Raw genomic sequence first — 16,693 nt, forward strand, 5'->3', positions numbered from 1 at the left:
GTCTTGGAAGTCCCTGTAACTCTCGAGGAGAGCAAAAAATATACTATGAGGAGGAACAGCACAATTGGTGGGCTAATGCTCTTAATGAGGTTGGCTGCTTACTGTGAGGAGTGTGATTCGAGATTATTGCTACATCGCTGAGTCCAATTTCAAAACATTTATAAATTGTTCAATCAGGGATTATGTCTCCTCTAGTCCACTTCTTCAGTATTGTTATTGTGTGAACTTCTATGCTTTTCAATATTCCTGTATCACACATTAGCTGATAGGGCTGTCCCGTTGCCAAGTGTTTGCCAATTCAACACTTGAGCTTGTCACCAGAAACTGTGCAAGAACATCCCAGGGGCTTTGCCCTCCAAATTTCATACTGTGCCTATGTGGAAGCACCTTGTGTCCATTCACTATTTCCTCCTGCTAGTACACCTGAGATTGGGAAGCATTCTGTTGGGAATAATTGAAGAGGTATTTCAAATTTTAATATTGGAGAAATAAGGAGAAAGTGGGCTAAAAAAAAAACTGTTTTATTAAGAATTAAAAAATAAAATCTGTTCCAATATACAACAGGAATTCAATACAAACACAAAAAAGTTTCAATATGCTTCACATTATACAACTTAAAAACAACTAATGAAAAGCAATGTACTGCAGATGCTAGAAATCTGAAATAAAAACAGAAAATGCTGGAAACACTCAGGAGGTCAGGCAGCATCTGGTCAAACTCAATATTAAGGCTGGAAAGCTGTAAAATGCCTAGTAGAAAGATGAGGTGCTGTTCCTAGTGCTTGCGTTGAGCTTCATTGGAACAGTGCACGAGGCCAATGGCAAAGGTCAGAGTAAGAGTGGGATGGAGAATTAAAGTGGGGTAAGCAACCGGAAGCTCAGGGTCATGCTTACGGATTGAAGGGAGGTGTTCATCAAAGCAAGCACCAATCTGCATTTGGTCTCTCTGATATAAAGAAGGCCACATCGTGAGCAGCAAATACAGTATACTAAATGGGAAGAAGTGCAAGTAAATTGCTGTTTCACCCAGGAGGAGTGTTTGGGGCCCTGGAAAGTGAAAAAGGAGGTGGTGAAAGATGTTGCATCTCTTACGTTTGCTTGGGAAGGTGCCGGGGGAAGGGGAGCAGGTGTTGGGAGTGATTGTGGAGAGGACCATGGTGCCACAGAGGGAACAGTCCCTTCAGAATGCTGAAAGGGGAAGGGAGGAGAAGATGTGTTTGGTGTTGGCATCATGCTGGAGGTGGCAGAAATGTGCAGGATGATCCATTGAATGTGGAGGCTGGTGGGGTGGAAGGTGAGGTCAACGAGGACCCTATCATGGTTCTGGGAGAGAGGAGAAGGGATGAGGGTGGAAGTGCGGGAAATGGTACGGACTTGGTCGAGTTAAAGGAAAAACAACTAACTTGGCTTAAATTAATTAGTGCTGATTATTACCACTTACACACAACAAATTCCAGAGGCAAAAAATAAACAAACAATCACAAAGTGATGACCAAAACTGGAACTAAAAACAGTCACATTGAAATCCCCTTAAAGAAGAAACTTTCCTGGAGAGTTTTAATATTTTCCCAGTTTGTTGACTTTTTGATTTTGAATCCTCCAGTTTGTGAATCAATTCTTCAAATTCAGAAATGAACACTTTAATTTGCCACATGCCAAAGAGGCTGGTACTTCCATCCTTCCAGACCCTGAGCATGCATTTATAGCCACCAAAGAGACTCAATGGTACACAACTTTTTGAGTTGGGTCCTTGCAACAGGGAAGAGTAACAAGGGTTAGATGGGGTAGAATTTTTTTTTTACACTTCTTTTAAAGTTCCTTCTGCATTTTCAATTTTCCACCAGTTTGAGCAATTTCTGATATTCATCTGTTTCAATCTACAGGGTAAGAAATAAAATTGCATTAATTTTAAATGGAATCAGCTGCCAACCAGCATTAGAAATGACCCTTTTAACATTTACTAGTTACACAGGGCTTTAGTGAGACTTGACCTGGTGTACTGTGTACAGTTTTGGTCTCCTTATCTAAAGGAAGGATATACTTGCCTTAGACGCAGTGCAATGAAGGTTCACTAGATTAATTCCTGGGATGAGAGGGTTGTCTTATGAGGAGAGATTTAGTAGAATGGGCCTATATTCTCTGGAGTTTAGAAGAATGAAAGGTGATCTCATTGAAACATACAAGATTACGAGCGGGCTTGACAGGGTAGATACTGAGAGATTGTTTCCCCAAGCTACAGAATCTAGAACTTGGGGGCATAGTCACAGGATAAGGGGTCGGCCATTCAAGACTGAGATGAGGAGGAATTTCTTCACGCAGAGGGTTGTGAATCTTTGGAATTCTCTACCCCAGAGGGCTGTGGATGCTGAGTCATTGAATATATTCAAGGCGGAGATGGATAGATTTTTGGACTCTAGGAGAATCAAGGGGTATAGGGATCGGGCGGGAAAGTGGAGTTGAGGTCGAAGATCGGCCATGATCTGATTGAATGGCGAATGGCCTACTCCTGCTCCTATTTCTTATGTTCTTATTTAACCATAATATATTTCTATCCAGTTACCCCCAATTTTACCCCAAATCAATAATCCTGGATTGTCTGAGCAGCAGACACTTATCTGTTTGATTATCCAAATTGTTCAAGCACTTAGGAACAAAAAGGGACCCAGAAAAGAGACCAATTTGGATCATTTATAGTTGGTGACCTGGTTGCCAGAACCTCCGATGCTACTGCTTTGATCTGAAAAATAGAATCCTTTCCCCTCTCCGCCCCCCCCCTTTAGAGTTCTGAACTGAAATCAAAGCCATTGATACTTGGTTTTCACAGAGAGAACAACACAATTGTGGAAGCAAATCTTCAAAACACCAGCAAAATTCCCTGAATCAGAAGTAATGAAAATACAATTTGAATTATTCCATCGCCACAAACCCGTGGCTGTGATTGCAGAGAGTAGCAGCCCTTTTCTTATATTATAGGCATCATCAAGGAACTCTGGGAGTATCTGTAGATTGGAAATAGGCTAATATTTTACCCATATTTAAAAAGGGTGGCAAAACAGACACAGGTAACTACAGATCAATTCCATGCAAAATAATGGAATCGATAATCAGGAGTAAACTTGAGGATTATCTGTACAACAACCTAGTCAACGGCAGTCAAAATGGCTTTAGACAGGGAAGATCTTACCTGACCAATCTTCTTGTTTTGTTTGCGACAGTGACAAGCCAAGTTGACTGTGATAAACCCTACGACATTGGCCCAGATTTTCCTGGGGACATGCGCCATACGTAGTAGGGACCCTTGAACAGTGCAAAAGAAACAGGAAATTATGGAGTAGGTGTCTTACGCCATTAATTATATCACTTTACATTTTACTGGGAAATTTGCCTATTTGCTATTACCCTTGATGAAAACAGTAAGAAGGCAAGTATCATAGTTCCAGCCCCAATTGCCATCTTCTTGCCAGTTTTCACGCTCCTGCCACATACACTTAAAAATAATGGCCCAAGTAGCCTGGCAGGGGTGTGGTTTATTGCTCCCAAGATCGGGTTTAAGCTCTCAGTTGTTAAAAATGTATGACTGTTGCAAAGTTTAAACAGCTAGGATCTTTGACTATCCACTTCCTGTACCTGGGATTTTCAATTTTAATATTGCTGTTCCATATGTCTGGAGCCCATTCAATTAATGAGATCATTTTCAGGATTTAAATAACCCCTTCTCTGTTTTCCTACTGTGCTCAACCTCACCAAATCCACACACCATCTTTTCTAATAACTCTAATTTGATTATTAATCAACATTGTTTCAATCAGTTCTGAGTAAATTGATGTACATATACCTCAAAAACATTTCAAGCCCATCTACTCAAAGGAAAGTCAGCATGTCATTACATACATTTTTTCTGTCCATAGAAATTTGCAATCTTCAATCTCCAAAAGATTTCCTCACTATCAAGCTAGCCAAATTAAATCTGTGTATCCTTTTACCCCTTTGGAAGGGTTTAAAAATATCTAGTTAGAGCAGAAGCAGCAATGATCATACTCGTTCAGCTTAGGTAATACAACCATCGTCAACAATTCAACTCCCACCCACCCCCACCAGTTATGGGGATAAAGTGTTCCATTGCATTAACTTATTCTCAGTATTATTTAGCAAAGTTTCCAAATTCCATTATGATAAAGGTATTTGCATGAAACCTAGCTTCTAAACAATTTAGATCATGGTCTCACCAATGGGACAGCATATTGCTGCAGTCAAACCAACCTTTTAGCTTAGATGAAGAAATAGCCTCTCATTTAGTGTAACTAATCTAGACAGATTCCTATAATTCTTCACCACTTTAAGCAAAGCCTGTACTGAACAAAATAGGAAGAAAGAAGAGAAAGAAAAAAAGAGGAAAAGAAACAAAAAATAAATTAAAAAAGGTAGAAAAAAGATTTAAAAAGTAAAATTGGTAAAGAAAATCACCTAAATTCAATCTATATAGTTATGAGAATGTTGTTTAATTCACAGTATTTTCTTTATTCATGAAATTATATAAACACAAATCTTGCCACAGTCCACAACTGGTTAATAAAGTACCATTTGGAAGCTACATAAATCTTTATACTGATCTGCTAATAATACTGAAGTGGTCTAAGTAAAATTACAGAAAATTACTATTGTGCTGAGAAGGGCTAGAAGATGCGAATGATCACAATCTTATTATACATAGCTGAGCTATATGTAAGGAATGTCTGAATAGGGATTATGTTCCCGTCAGGTCTTCATTGCATGTTGTACAGGATACTGCACTTCCTATAGCAACTATTACAGTGCACAGAAAAAGGAAAACAGCCATGATAGTGAAGTTTGCAGCACTGGCATAAGTTGTTGATGTAGGAAGAACAAAAGCAATCGTTGAAACACTGCAAGAACTAACTATTCTACAATAAATATTATGAAGGGATTTTCTTCTAGCAAATTGGTTGATCACAAAAAACAGTAGACAAAATTCACTAGTTTATAGGTTTTAATCACAGAACAGTACAGTGCAGCCTTGATATATTAAAAAAACTCCTACAGGATATATATCTGTACATTTGTAATGAAAACTCACTGCATTAACACTATAAACTGCTTTAGGCTCATAGAAACAGGAGTAGGCCATTCAACCCCTTGAGCCTGTTCTAATTGAATTAGATCATGGCTGATCTAGAATTCAACCCCATTTACCCATATCCCTTGATACCCTACTTTTACCCAACAAAAATCTATTGATCTTAGTCTTGAAAATTTCAATTGACACAACAACCACAGCCTTTTGGGAGAAAAGAGTTCCAGATTTCTACTAACTTGAGTGTGAAAAAGTACTTCCTGATTTCACTTGAATAGCCTAGCTCTAATTGTAAGATTATGCCCCCTTATTCTGGATTCCCTCACCGGAGAAAATAGTTTCCATAGAACCATAGAAAAGATACAGCACAGAAAGGGGCCATTCGGCCCATTGTGTCCGTGCCGGCTCGAAGAACAACCAGGTGCCCATTCTAATCCCACCTTCCAGCACCCAGTCCGTCGCCCTGCAGCTTACAGCACTTTAGGTGCAGGTCCAGGTACTTTTTAAAAAGAGTTGAGGGTCCTTGCCTCTACCACCAATTCGGGCAGTGAATTCCATACACCCACCACCCTCTGGGTAAAAAAGTTTTTCCTCATGTCCCCTCTAATCCTTCCGCCAATCAGCTTAAATTTATGTCCTCTAGTTCTTGAACTCTCCGCTAGGGGAAACAGGTACTTCCTGTCTACTCTATCTAGGCCCCTCATAATTTTGTACACCTCAATCAAGTCTCCCCTCAGCCTCCTCTGCTCCAAGGAAAACAACCCCAGCCTATCCAATCTCTCCTCGTCGCTGCAATTTTCAAGCCCTGGCAACATTCTTGTAAATCTTCTCTGCACTCTCTCCAGAGCAATTACATCTTATGGTGACCAGAACTGCGCACAATACTCCAGCTGTGGCCTTACCAGCATTTTATACAGTTCCATCATTACATCCCTGCCTTTGTATTCTAAAGCTCGGCGAATAACGGAGAGCATTCTGTATGCCTTCTTCACAACCTTATCTACCTGTACTGCCACCTTCAGGGACCTGTGCACATGCACTTCAAGGTCTCTCACTTCCTCTACCCCTCTCGATATATTTCCGTTTACTGCGTATTTCCTTTTACTGTTTGCCCTCCCCAAGTGCATGATCTCACACTTCTCTGCGTTGAACTCCATTTGCCACTTTTCCGCCCACTCCACCAACCCATTGATATCTTCTTAGTGAAGAGGATAGCTGTAGACTCAGTCAACTACACGGCCAATTTTTGTGTCGTCTGCAAATTTGCCAATCATGCCCCCCTACATTCCAGAAGGCATTCGACAAGGTGCCACATAAAAGATTATTACTTAAGATAAAAAATCACGGGATTGGGGGTAATATTCTGGCATGGGTGGAGGATTGGTTATCGAACAGGAAGCAGAGAGTTGGGATAAATGGTTCATTTTCGGACTGGCAACCAGTAACCAGTGGTGTTCCACAGGGGTCGGTGCTGGGTCCCCAACTCTTTACAATCTATATTAACGATTTGGAGGAGGGGACCGAGTGCAACATATCAAAATTTGCAGATGATACAAAGATGGGAGGGAAAGTAGAGAGTGAGGAGGACATAAAAAACCTGCAAGGGGATATAGACAGGCTGGGTGAGTGGGCGGAGATTTGGCAGATGCAATATAATATTGGAAAATGTGAGGTTATGCACTTTGGCAGGAAAAATCAGAGAGCAAGTTATTTTCTTAATGGCGAGAGACTGGAAAGTACTGCAGTACAAAGGGATCTGGGGGTCCTAGTGCAAGAAAATCAAAAAGTTGGTATGCAGGTGCAGCAGGTGATCAAGAAAGCCAACGGAATGTTGGCTTTTATTGCTAGGGGGATAGAATATAAAAACAAGGAGGTATTGCTGCAGTTATATAAGGTATTGGTGAGACCGCACCTGGAATACTGCATACAGTTTTGGTCTCCATACTTAAGAAAAGACATACTTGCTCTCGAGGCAGTACAAAGAAGGTTCACTCGGTTAATCCCGGGGATGAGGGGGCGGACATATGAGGAGAGGTTGAGTAGATTGGGACTCTACTCATTGGAGTTCAGAAGAATGAGAGGCGATCTTATTGAAACATATAAGATTGTGAAGGGTCTTGATCGGGTGGATGCAGTAAGGATGTTCCCAAAGATGGGTGAAACTAGAACTAGGGGGCATAATCTTAGAATAAGGGGCTGCTCTTTCAAAACTGAGATGAGGAGAAACTTCTTCACTCAGAGGGTGGTCGGTCTGTGGAATTTGCTGCCCCAGGAAGCTGTGGAAGCTACATCATTAGATAAATTTAAAACAGAAATAGACAGTTTCCTAGAAGTAAAGGGAATTAGGGGTTATGGGGAGCGGGCAGGAAATTGGACATGAAGCTGAGTTCGGATCGGTCAATGCCCTGTGGGTGGCGGAGAGGGCCCAGGGGCTATGTGGCCGGGTCCTGCTCCGACTTCTTGTGTTCTTTAGATTTGTGGTTGGGATCAGATCAGCCATGATCTTATTGAATGGCGGAGCAGGCTCGAGGGGCCGATTGGCCTACTCCTGCTCCAATTTCTTATGTTCTTATATACCACAAACAGCAAGGGACCCAACACTGAGCCCTGTGGCAACTCTTTATATACCCTATAGAATCCTTTTATCATTTTAAACACCTTGATTAGATCACTTTATGCAACCTGTCTGTGTAATTTAACCATTTTAGCCATGGTATCCTTCCTGATTTGTGGTGCTCAGAACAGAACGCAGTACTTCAGATGGGGTCTGACCAAGGCTCTGTACAACTGAAGGATAATTTCTTCCCCTTTGTATTCTAGTTCCCATGAGATAAAAGCTAATGGAACGTTGGGCTTTTATGATTAATTTCTGTACCCGTCCACAAGCTTTTAGTGATTTGTGTACATGGACACCCAAATGTTTTTGCTCCTCCACTTCCTAGTTTCTCACCATTCAGATAATATTCCAATTTGTTTTCCTTGGATCCAAATTAGATGACCTCAGACTTCCCTACACTGAAATCCATTTGCCACAGTTGTGCTCACTCAATATATCTATGTCACTTAGAGGTGCCATTACACTACTGGGTGTATTCTATAGGCCACCAAGTAGTGGGAAGGTGATAGAGGATCAAATTTGCTGGGAAATTACAGGGAGGTGCAAAAGCCATAAAATTGTGATAACGGGGGACGTCAACTACCCTAATATAGATTGGGATAGTAATAATAAGGGGCAAAGGGGGGAGGAATTTTTGAAGTGTTCAGGAGTACGTTTCCGGCCCAATGAGGAAGGAGGCATTGCTGGACTGGGTTCTGGGGAATGAGGCGGGCCAAGTGGAGCAAGTGTCAGTGGGGGAACATTTAGAGAACTGCGATCATAGTATCATAAGGTTTAGAATAGCTATGGAAAAGGACATGGACCACTCTAAAGTAACAATACTCAATTGGAGGAGGGCCAATTTCAGTGGGATGAGAATAGACCTGGCCTGGGTAAATTGGAATCAAAGAATGGCAGGCAAAATTGTAATTGAACAGTGGGCAGCCTTTAAGGAGGAGATGGTTCAGGTACAGTCTAGGTACATTCCCACGTGGGAGAAAGGAAGGGCAACTAAAGCCAGAGCTCCCTGGATGACAAAAGAGATAGAGAGTAAGATGAAGCAGAAAAAAGAGGCGTATGTCAGATGTCAGGTTGATAAAACAAGTGAGAACCAGGCTGAATATAGAAAGCTCAGAAGGGAAGTGAAAAAGGAAATAAGAAGGGCAAAGAGAGAGTATGAGAATAGACTGGCTGCAAACATAAAAAGGGAATCCAAAAGTCTTCTATAGGCATGTAAACAGTAAACGGGTAGTAAGAGGATGAGTAGGGCCAATCAGGGACCAAAAAGGAGATCTACTCATGGAGGGAGAGGGCATGGCCGAGGTACTAGAGTACTTTGCATCTGTCTTTACCAAGGAAGAAGATGCTGCCAGAGTCTCAGTAAAGGAAGATGTAATTGAGATACTGGATGGGCTACAAATTGATAAAGAGGAGGTACTAGAAAGGCTACCTGTACTTAAAGTAGGTAAGTCACCCGGTCCAGTTGGGATGTATCCTAGGTCAAGAACTAGCTGTGCCTCTAGCCAAACTGTTCCAATGCAGCTACAACACTGGCATCTACCCAACAATGTGGAAAATTGCCCAGGTATGTCCTGTCCACAAAAAGCAGCACAAATTCAATCTGGCCAATTACTGCCCCATCAGTCTACTCTCAATCATCAGCAAAGTGATGGGAGGTATCGTCGACAGTGCTATCAAGCGGCACTTACCAACAACCTGCTCATCGATGCTCAGTTTGGGTCCTGCCAGGATCACTCTGCTCCAGACCTCATTACAGCCTTGGATCAAATATGAATAAAGGAGCAGAATTCCAGAGGTGAGGTGAGAGTGACTGCCCTTGACATCAAGGCAGCATTTGACAGAGTGTAGCATCAAGGAGCCCGAGTAAAATTGAAGACAATGGGAATCAGGGGGAAAACTCTCCAGCGGCTGAAGTCATACCTAGCAAAAAGGAAGATGGTAGTAGTTGTTGGAGGCCAATCATCTCAACCCCAGGACATTGCTGCAGGAGTTCCTCAGGGCAGTGTCCTAGGCAAAACCATCTTCAGCTGCTTAATCAGTGACCTTCCCTCCATCATAACGTCCAAAATGGGGATGTTTGCTGATGATTGCAGTGTTCAGTTCTATTCGCAACCTCTCCGATAATGAAGCAGTCCATACCCGCATGCAGCAAGACTGGACAACATCCAGGCTTGGGCTGATGAGTGGCAAGTAACATTCGCGCCAGACAAGTGCCAGGCAATGACCATCTCCAACAAGAGAGAGTCTAACCACCTCCCCTTGACATTCAACAGTATTACCATCGCTGAATCCCCCATCATCAACATCTTTGGGGTCACCATTGGCCAGAAACATTAACTGGACCAGCCACATAAATAGTGTGGCTACAAGAGCAGGTCAGAGGCTGGATATTCTGTGGCGAGTGACTCACCTCCTGACTCCCCAAAGCCTTTCCACTATCTACAAGGCACAAGTCAGGAGTGTGATGGAATACTCTCCACTTGCCTGGATGAATGCAGCTCCAAAAACACTCAGGAAGCTCGACACCATCCAGGACAAAGCAGCTCGCTTGACTGGCACCCCATCCACCACCCTAAACATTCACTCCCTTCACCAGCGCACTGTGGCTGCAGTGTGTACCATCTACAGGATGCACTGCAGCAACTCGCCAAGACTAATTCAACAGAACCTCCCAAAACCACGACCTCTACCACCTAGAAGGACAAGGGCAGCAGACACATGGGAACACCACCACCTGCACGTTCCCCTCCAAGTCACACACCATCCCGACTTGGAAACATATCGCCGTTCCTTCATCGTCGCTGGGTCAAAATCCAGGAACTCCCTACCTAACAGCACTGTGGGAGAACCTTCACCACACGGACTGCAGCGGTTCAAGAAGGCAGTTCACCACCACCTTCTCAAGGGTAACTGGGGACAGGCACTAAATGCCGGCCTTGCCAGCAACGCCCACATCCCATGAACGAATTTAAAAAAAGTCGTTGAGGAAAGTAATGGTGGAAATTGCAGAGGTACTGGCCATAGTCTTCCAAAAATCCATAGATATGGGGGTGGTGCCAGAGGATTGGAGAATTGCAAATGTTACACCCATGTTCAAAAAAGGGTGTAAGGATAAACCCAGCAACTACAGGCCAGTCAGTTTAACCTCAGTGGCGGGGAAACTTTTAGAAACGATGATCCAGGACAGAATTAGTAGTCACTTGGACAACTGTAGATTGATTACAGAAAGCCAGCACCGATTTGTTAATAGCAAATCGTGTTTAACTAACTTGATAGAGTTTTTTGATAAGGTAACAGAGAGGGTAGATGAGGGCAACGTGGTGTATATGGACTTTCAAATGGCATTTGATAAAGTGCCGCATAATAGGCTTGTCATCAAGTTTGAAGCCCATGGAATAAAGAGGGCAATAGCAGCCTGGATACAAAATTGGCTAAGTAACTGGTGAACGGTTGTTTCTCGGACTGGAGGGAGTTGTACAGGGTGTTCCCCAGGGGTCGGTGCTGGAACCACTGCTTTTTAGGATATATATTAATGACTTGGACTTGGGTGTAGAGGGCACAATTTCAAAATTTGCAGATGACACAAAATTTGGAAGTGTAGTGAACAGTGAGGAGGATAGTGATAGACTTCAAGAGGACATAGACAGGCTGGGGAAATGGGCGGACACGTGGCAGATGAAATTTAACACAGAAAAATGCAAAGTGATACATTTTGGTAGGAAGAACGAGGACAGAGCAATATAAACTAGAGGGCACAATTCTAAAAGGGGTACAGGAACGAAGAGATCTGGGGGTATACGTGCACAAATTGTTGAAAGTGGCAGGGCAGGTTGAGAAAGCGGTTAAAAAAGCATATGGGATCCTGGGCTTTATAAATAGAGGCATAGAATACAAAAGCAAGGAAGTCATGATGAACCTTTATAAAACACTAGTTCCACCACAATTGGAGTATTATGTTCAATTCTGGGCACCACACTTTAGGAAAGATGTGAAGGCCTTAGAGAGGGTGCAGAAAAGATTTACTAGAATGATTCCAGGGATGAGGGACTTTAGTTACGTGGATAGACTGAAGAAGCTGGGGTTGTCCTCCTTGGAACAGAGAAGATTGAGAGGAGATTTGATAGAGGTATTTAAAATCATGAAGGGTCTAGACAGAATAGATAGTAAGAAACTGTTCCCATTGGCAGAAGGGTCAAGAACCACAGGACATAGATTTAAGGTGATTGGCAAGAAAACCAAAGGTGACCTGAGGGAAAACTTTTTTTAATGCAGCGAGTGGTTATGATCTGGATTGCACTGTCCGAGGTGGTGGAGGAGGCAGATTCAATCGTGGCTTTCAAAAGGGAACTGGATAAGTACTTGAAAGGAAGAAATTTGCAGGGCTACGGGGATAGGGTGGGGGAGTGGGACTAGCTCTGGGATTGCTCTTGCATAGATCCGGCATGGACTCGATGGGCCGAATGGCCCCTTCCGTGCTGTAACCTATGATTCTACATCCCTTTGTAACATCCTGCTCCCATCTGCATTATTTACAGTACCTCCCAACTTAGTGTCATCTGCAAAATATACAACACTAATATACAACACTGTATTCCTTCATCCCAGTCATTGATAAATATGGTGAAGAGCTGAGGCCTCAGTACAGATTCTGGGAAACACTTGGCACATCCAGTCTATCAGAGTACATACCCTTTATCCCTACTTTCTGTCTCCTACCTCCCAATCAATTTGTAACCTATGCCAAAAGGTTGCCTCCAATTCCACGTGCTTTTATTTTTGCTAATAATCTTTTGTGCGAAACCTTATCAAATGCCTTCTGGAAGTTCATATAGGTAACATCCATAGGCACTCACACCATATTAGTGACCTCCTCAAAAAAACAATGAGTCAGACAAGACTTGCCCATCACAAATCTATGCTGACTCGGATCAGCTCACATTTGTCCAAGTGCACAGTCACTCTGTCCACAATGACAGATTCAAGTAATTTCCCCAAAACTGATGTTAGACTGACGGGTCCATAGTTACCTGATTTCTGTCTCCACCTTTCTTAAATAATGGAGACACATTTGCAATTTTCCAATCCAACAGCACAATTCCAGAATCAACAGCATAACACTACACAGTAAATTAAACAGATTTGATCATTTACAACATAGTAGTTTACTGAGGGATGTTTTCTCACTGGGGTTATTGTTTTTGTCATTAGTAGCATGCCTAGATTCTTGAAACATTGCAGTTTGTCCAATGCACACTAAAGGCAGGCTTTTTCTCACTACTCACACTACCACAGGCCAGGAACGTAGGATTTTGTTTACTGTTTCTCATAACTGAAAACTTTGTTTCTTTAAAGCCAAGTGTTCTGCTCGGCAAGAATTGATAAAACAGATAAAACTTGCTTGCGGTAAAAAACATCATCTGGATGGTGACCAAAGGATGCAGGGAACTTGGTGTGGTGCCAATCTAAAATCATTTCTGGTAAGACAGAGATGGCCTCACTGGTCACTATAATACTGCTTCCAGAAATAGTGAAAGCCAGCCACTGCTGTTCAAGTGTCTCAAGACACTGGGTAAATGGACTTGCCACTACTGACACGGTTCGTTCTTCTCATTTGGGTAAACCATTTTACTAGAGCTTCTTCTGGTTGTAGAAACTTCATATTCTTCATTTGCTTATCAGTAACTTTGGATCCTGCTGGAGTTTTGCTTCATTTGTCGGAAACCTCAACAGTGTATTCTGAGGCATGCTGTACTTAAGAGCAATTTCAAGTTTCTTTCTGGGTATTATGAACCTCAATAGCAGCTAATTTTGCTGCAATCGCCACATGAATTCATTTTGCTATTTCTCTCCTGTTCACAATGATGTTGAAGTTCTCAACCATCAATCAAACACGAACCCTTAGCATGGCTGTGCTGAGGAACAGGTGATGCAACAAAAATACTTTGCTATATTAATACATGGATCAGTCACAACCAATGTAATTTGGGGCTTGGGATTGCTGATTCAAGTGGATGGTGATGGTCACATGGTGCAACTTGAAGAGCAGGGAGTTCTCCCAGACTCCAGGCCAACATTGCTCCCTCCAACACAAAATATTAATTGCTTTTTCAATCAATGACTGTTCATGGGAGCTTACTGAGCACAAAATGGCTTCTGCATTTGCTTCTGTAACTGTCACTGCATTTTAAAGTAAATCCTTGTATTTGAAATATTTGGAGACATTTCTGAGAGTTGTGATAAGGTGCTATGTTCTACAAGGCTAATTTTAAGCAAAATTTCTTTGAAATTTTAGTTATCATGGGATCCAACATTTCAGGTCCAGTAAACTCCATCCTGTGATGTTACAGACGGGAGCGAGCTCAGAGTGGCTGTATTTGTTTCAATGGGTGCTACTTTTTCGGGCCAGTTTGGAAATTGACAGATCCCCCAACTGTGGAAAACACACCAATGAAAGTTTAGCTCCCAGTCCAATATGAAGTTGCAGATTCTGTTGACATAAACTGAACAATTCTGGGACACAGGCATGTTATAGGAGAAGTGAAGGAGAGCAGGAAGGGCGTCTCTTAATGAATTCTTGTAAGAAGATTACTTACCTTGTAGGGTTTCTTTCGTTCTCTAAAGATCGAATCATTCAACAACCACCACAACTTGCATTTATATAGCACTTTTAACGTAAAAACATCCCAAGGTGCTTCACAGATAGAAGAATCATCGAACCGGGGGGGGGGGGGGGGAACCAAAAGCTTGGTCAGAGATGGGTTTTGAGGACATTTTTAAAATCAACAACAACATGCATTTATATCGTACCTTTAATGTAGAATAACATCCCAAGGCATTTGCTTCACAGAAGCATAATTAAAAAAGGGATGCCAAGCCAAAGGACAAAATATTAGGAGGGGTGACTAAAAGCTTGGTCAGATGTGGGTGCTAAAGAGGGTTATAAAGAAGAGAGGCAGAGAGAGAGAGTGGTTTAGGGAAGGCATTCCAGATGCAGCTGAAGAAGTGGCCACCAATGCTGGGGAGGTGAGGGGGATGCACTGGAGGCTAGACACACAGAGTTTGGGCGGTGGGGTGTTCTAAGTTACAGAGAAAGGGAGGCATGAGGCAATGACAGGAAATAAACACAGGAATGAGAATTTTAAATTTGTGGTGTTCAAGGACTGGAAGCCAATTTAGATCAGCAAGAACTGGGTGATATGTGGGTGGGACGTGGGGCAGGATAGGATACAAGCAGCAAAATTTTGGATGAGCTCAAGTTTACATGGAAGTGTTGGAGGAAGATGGTGTGGGTGACAGTGTCAAAGGCTTCAGAAAGGGTGAGGAGGAATAGGTGAATATGCCCAAGAGACCAGAGTCAGATGAAGAGAGTTTGAGGCAGGGGAAGGATATATGGCTGAAGGAGGTAGGGTGGAGTGAGGCCATGAAAGGATTTGAAGTCAAGGATGAAGATTTTAAACGTAAAGCAGTAAGGATGGGAGCCAATGTACATCAGTGAGGACTGGGACGATGGGTGAGCAGGACTTGGATGAAGGATATCCCCTCCACTCATGACTGATGACTCCAGCAAGGCTTCCGCAGACATAAGGGGAAAACAGATAACGAGGCCTAGGCAACCACAAGAAACATCAGAGAGCAGATTACAGGCATTCCAGCGAGCACTGCATTACAGCCCAGTGGGAATCTCCAGGATCAGTTTGGCATGTTGCGTGCTTCATAATATCGCTCTGAAGAAAGGCTTGTTGCTTTCGGAATCTGAAGGCAATGATGAGGATGCCAATGAAGAGGAGGAAGCACCTGTACCCAAACAGTACAAGGAAGGTGGGCAAGGAGAGGAAGTGGAACAGGAGAGCCAGCAGCTGGAGTAAGGAAAGCACTACAGGCTCTATTAATGGTAAATGATGTGTATTGGCAGGAGTGACTGGACCTACCTTGGCCACCTTTGTTCAATGACCACACCATTTTTCAGCATTGTGTGGCACTTCTTGGGGTGGTGGAGTTTGCTTTGACGGTCTCTGCCACTTCCCTCCAGACAGCCCGTACCACTCTCTTTGAAGCTGTCGGACTGTCGTAAAAACACCGCTGGTTCACTAATAACGTTTAGTGAAGGAAACCTGCCGTTCTTACCCAGTCTGGCCTATATGCGTCTCCAGTCCCACACCAACATGACTCTTACTGCCCTCTGGAGTGGCCGAGCAAGCCCCTCAGTGTATCAAAACCACTAGAAAGAAAAGAATAAAACCGAACGGGCCACTACCTAGGCATCGAATCAGAGCATGACAAAGGCACACCCAGCCCAGTCGACCCTGCAAAATCCTCCTCACTAATATCTGGGTGCCAAACTTGGGAGAGCTGTCCCACAGACAAGACAAGCAACATCCTGACAGTCATACTTAGAGAATCATACCCATCAGCCAACATCCCAGAATCCTCCATCACCATCCCTGGGTATGGGCAGGACAGACCCACCAGAGAGATGGGGGCACAATGGTATACACCCAGGGGGGGGGGGGGGGGGGGGGAAGTGGCCCTGGAGTCCTCAACGTTGACTCCAGACCCCATGAAGTCTCATGACTTCAGGTCAAACAGGGGCAAAGAAAACTCCTGCTGATTACCACCTACTGTCCTCCCTCAGCTAATGAATCAGTCCTCCCTCACGTTGAAATAAAAACAGAAAATGCTGGAAATACTCAGCAAGTCAGGCAGCATCCGTGGAGAAAGAAACAGAGTTAATTTAATGGTTGACTCTTAACTGCCCTCTGAAGTGGTCTAGCAAGCCACTCAGTGTATCAAAACCGAAGAACTTCCCAGTTGTGACGAAAGGTCATCGATCTGAAACATTAACTGTTTCTTTCTCCACAGATGCTGCCTGACTTGCTGAGTATTTCCAGCATTTTCTGTTTTTATTTCAGATTTCCAGCATCCGCAGTATTTTGTTTTTCCTTCATGTTGAACCTTCCTTGGAGGAACCACAAAAGGTAGATGTA

The 16,693-nt window shown here is 43.1% G+C and overlaps 1 protein-coding gene across 1 annotated transcript in view; it reads right to left on the reverse strand.

Moving 5' to 3' along the window:
• Window positions 1–565: 565 nt before the first annotated feature.
• Window positions 566–16,693, reverse strand: part of LOC137327349 (E3 ubiquitin-protein ligase DZIP3-like) — a 117,472-nt gene continuing 101,344 nt past the window's right edge. Inside the window, exons 33-34 of the transcript XR_010964428.1 lie at window positions 3,185–3,297; window positions 566–1,877 (exon numbers count right to left, since the gene is read on the reverse strand). The gene's annotated coding sequence lies outside the window, so the exon portion shown is untranslated. The remainder of the gene's footprint in view (window positions 1,878–3,184; window positions 3,298–16,693) is intronic.

The sequence above is a fragment of the Heptranchias perlo genome, chromosome 11 (assembly GCF_035084215.1).
Source record: "Heptranchias perlo isolate sHepPer1 chromosome 11, sHepPer1.hap1, whole genome shotgun sequence".
NCBI classification, from domain to species: domain Eukaryota; kingdom Metazoa; phylum Chordata; class Chondrichthyes; order Hexanchiformes; family Hexanchidae; genus Heptranchias; species Heptranchias perlo.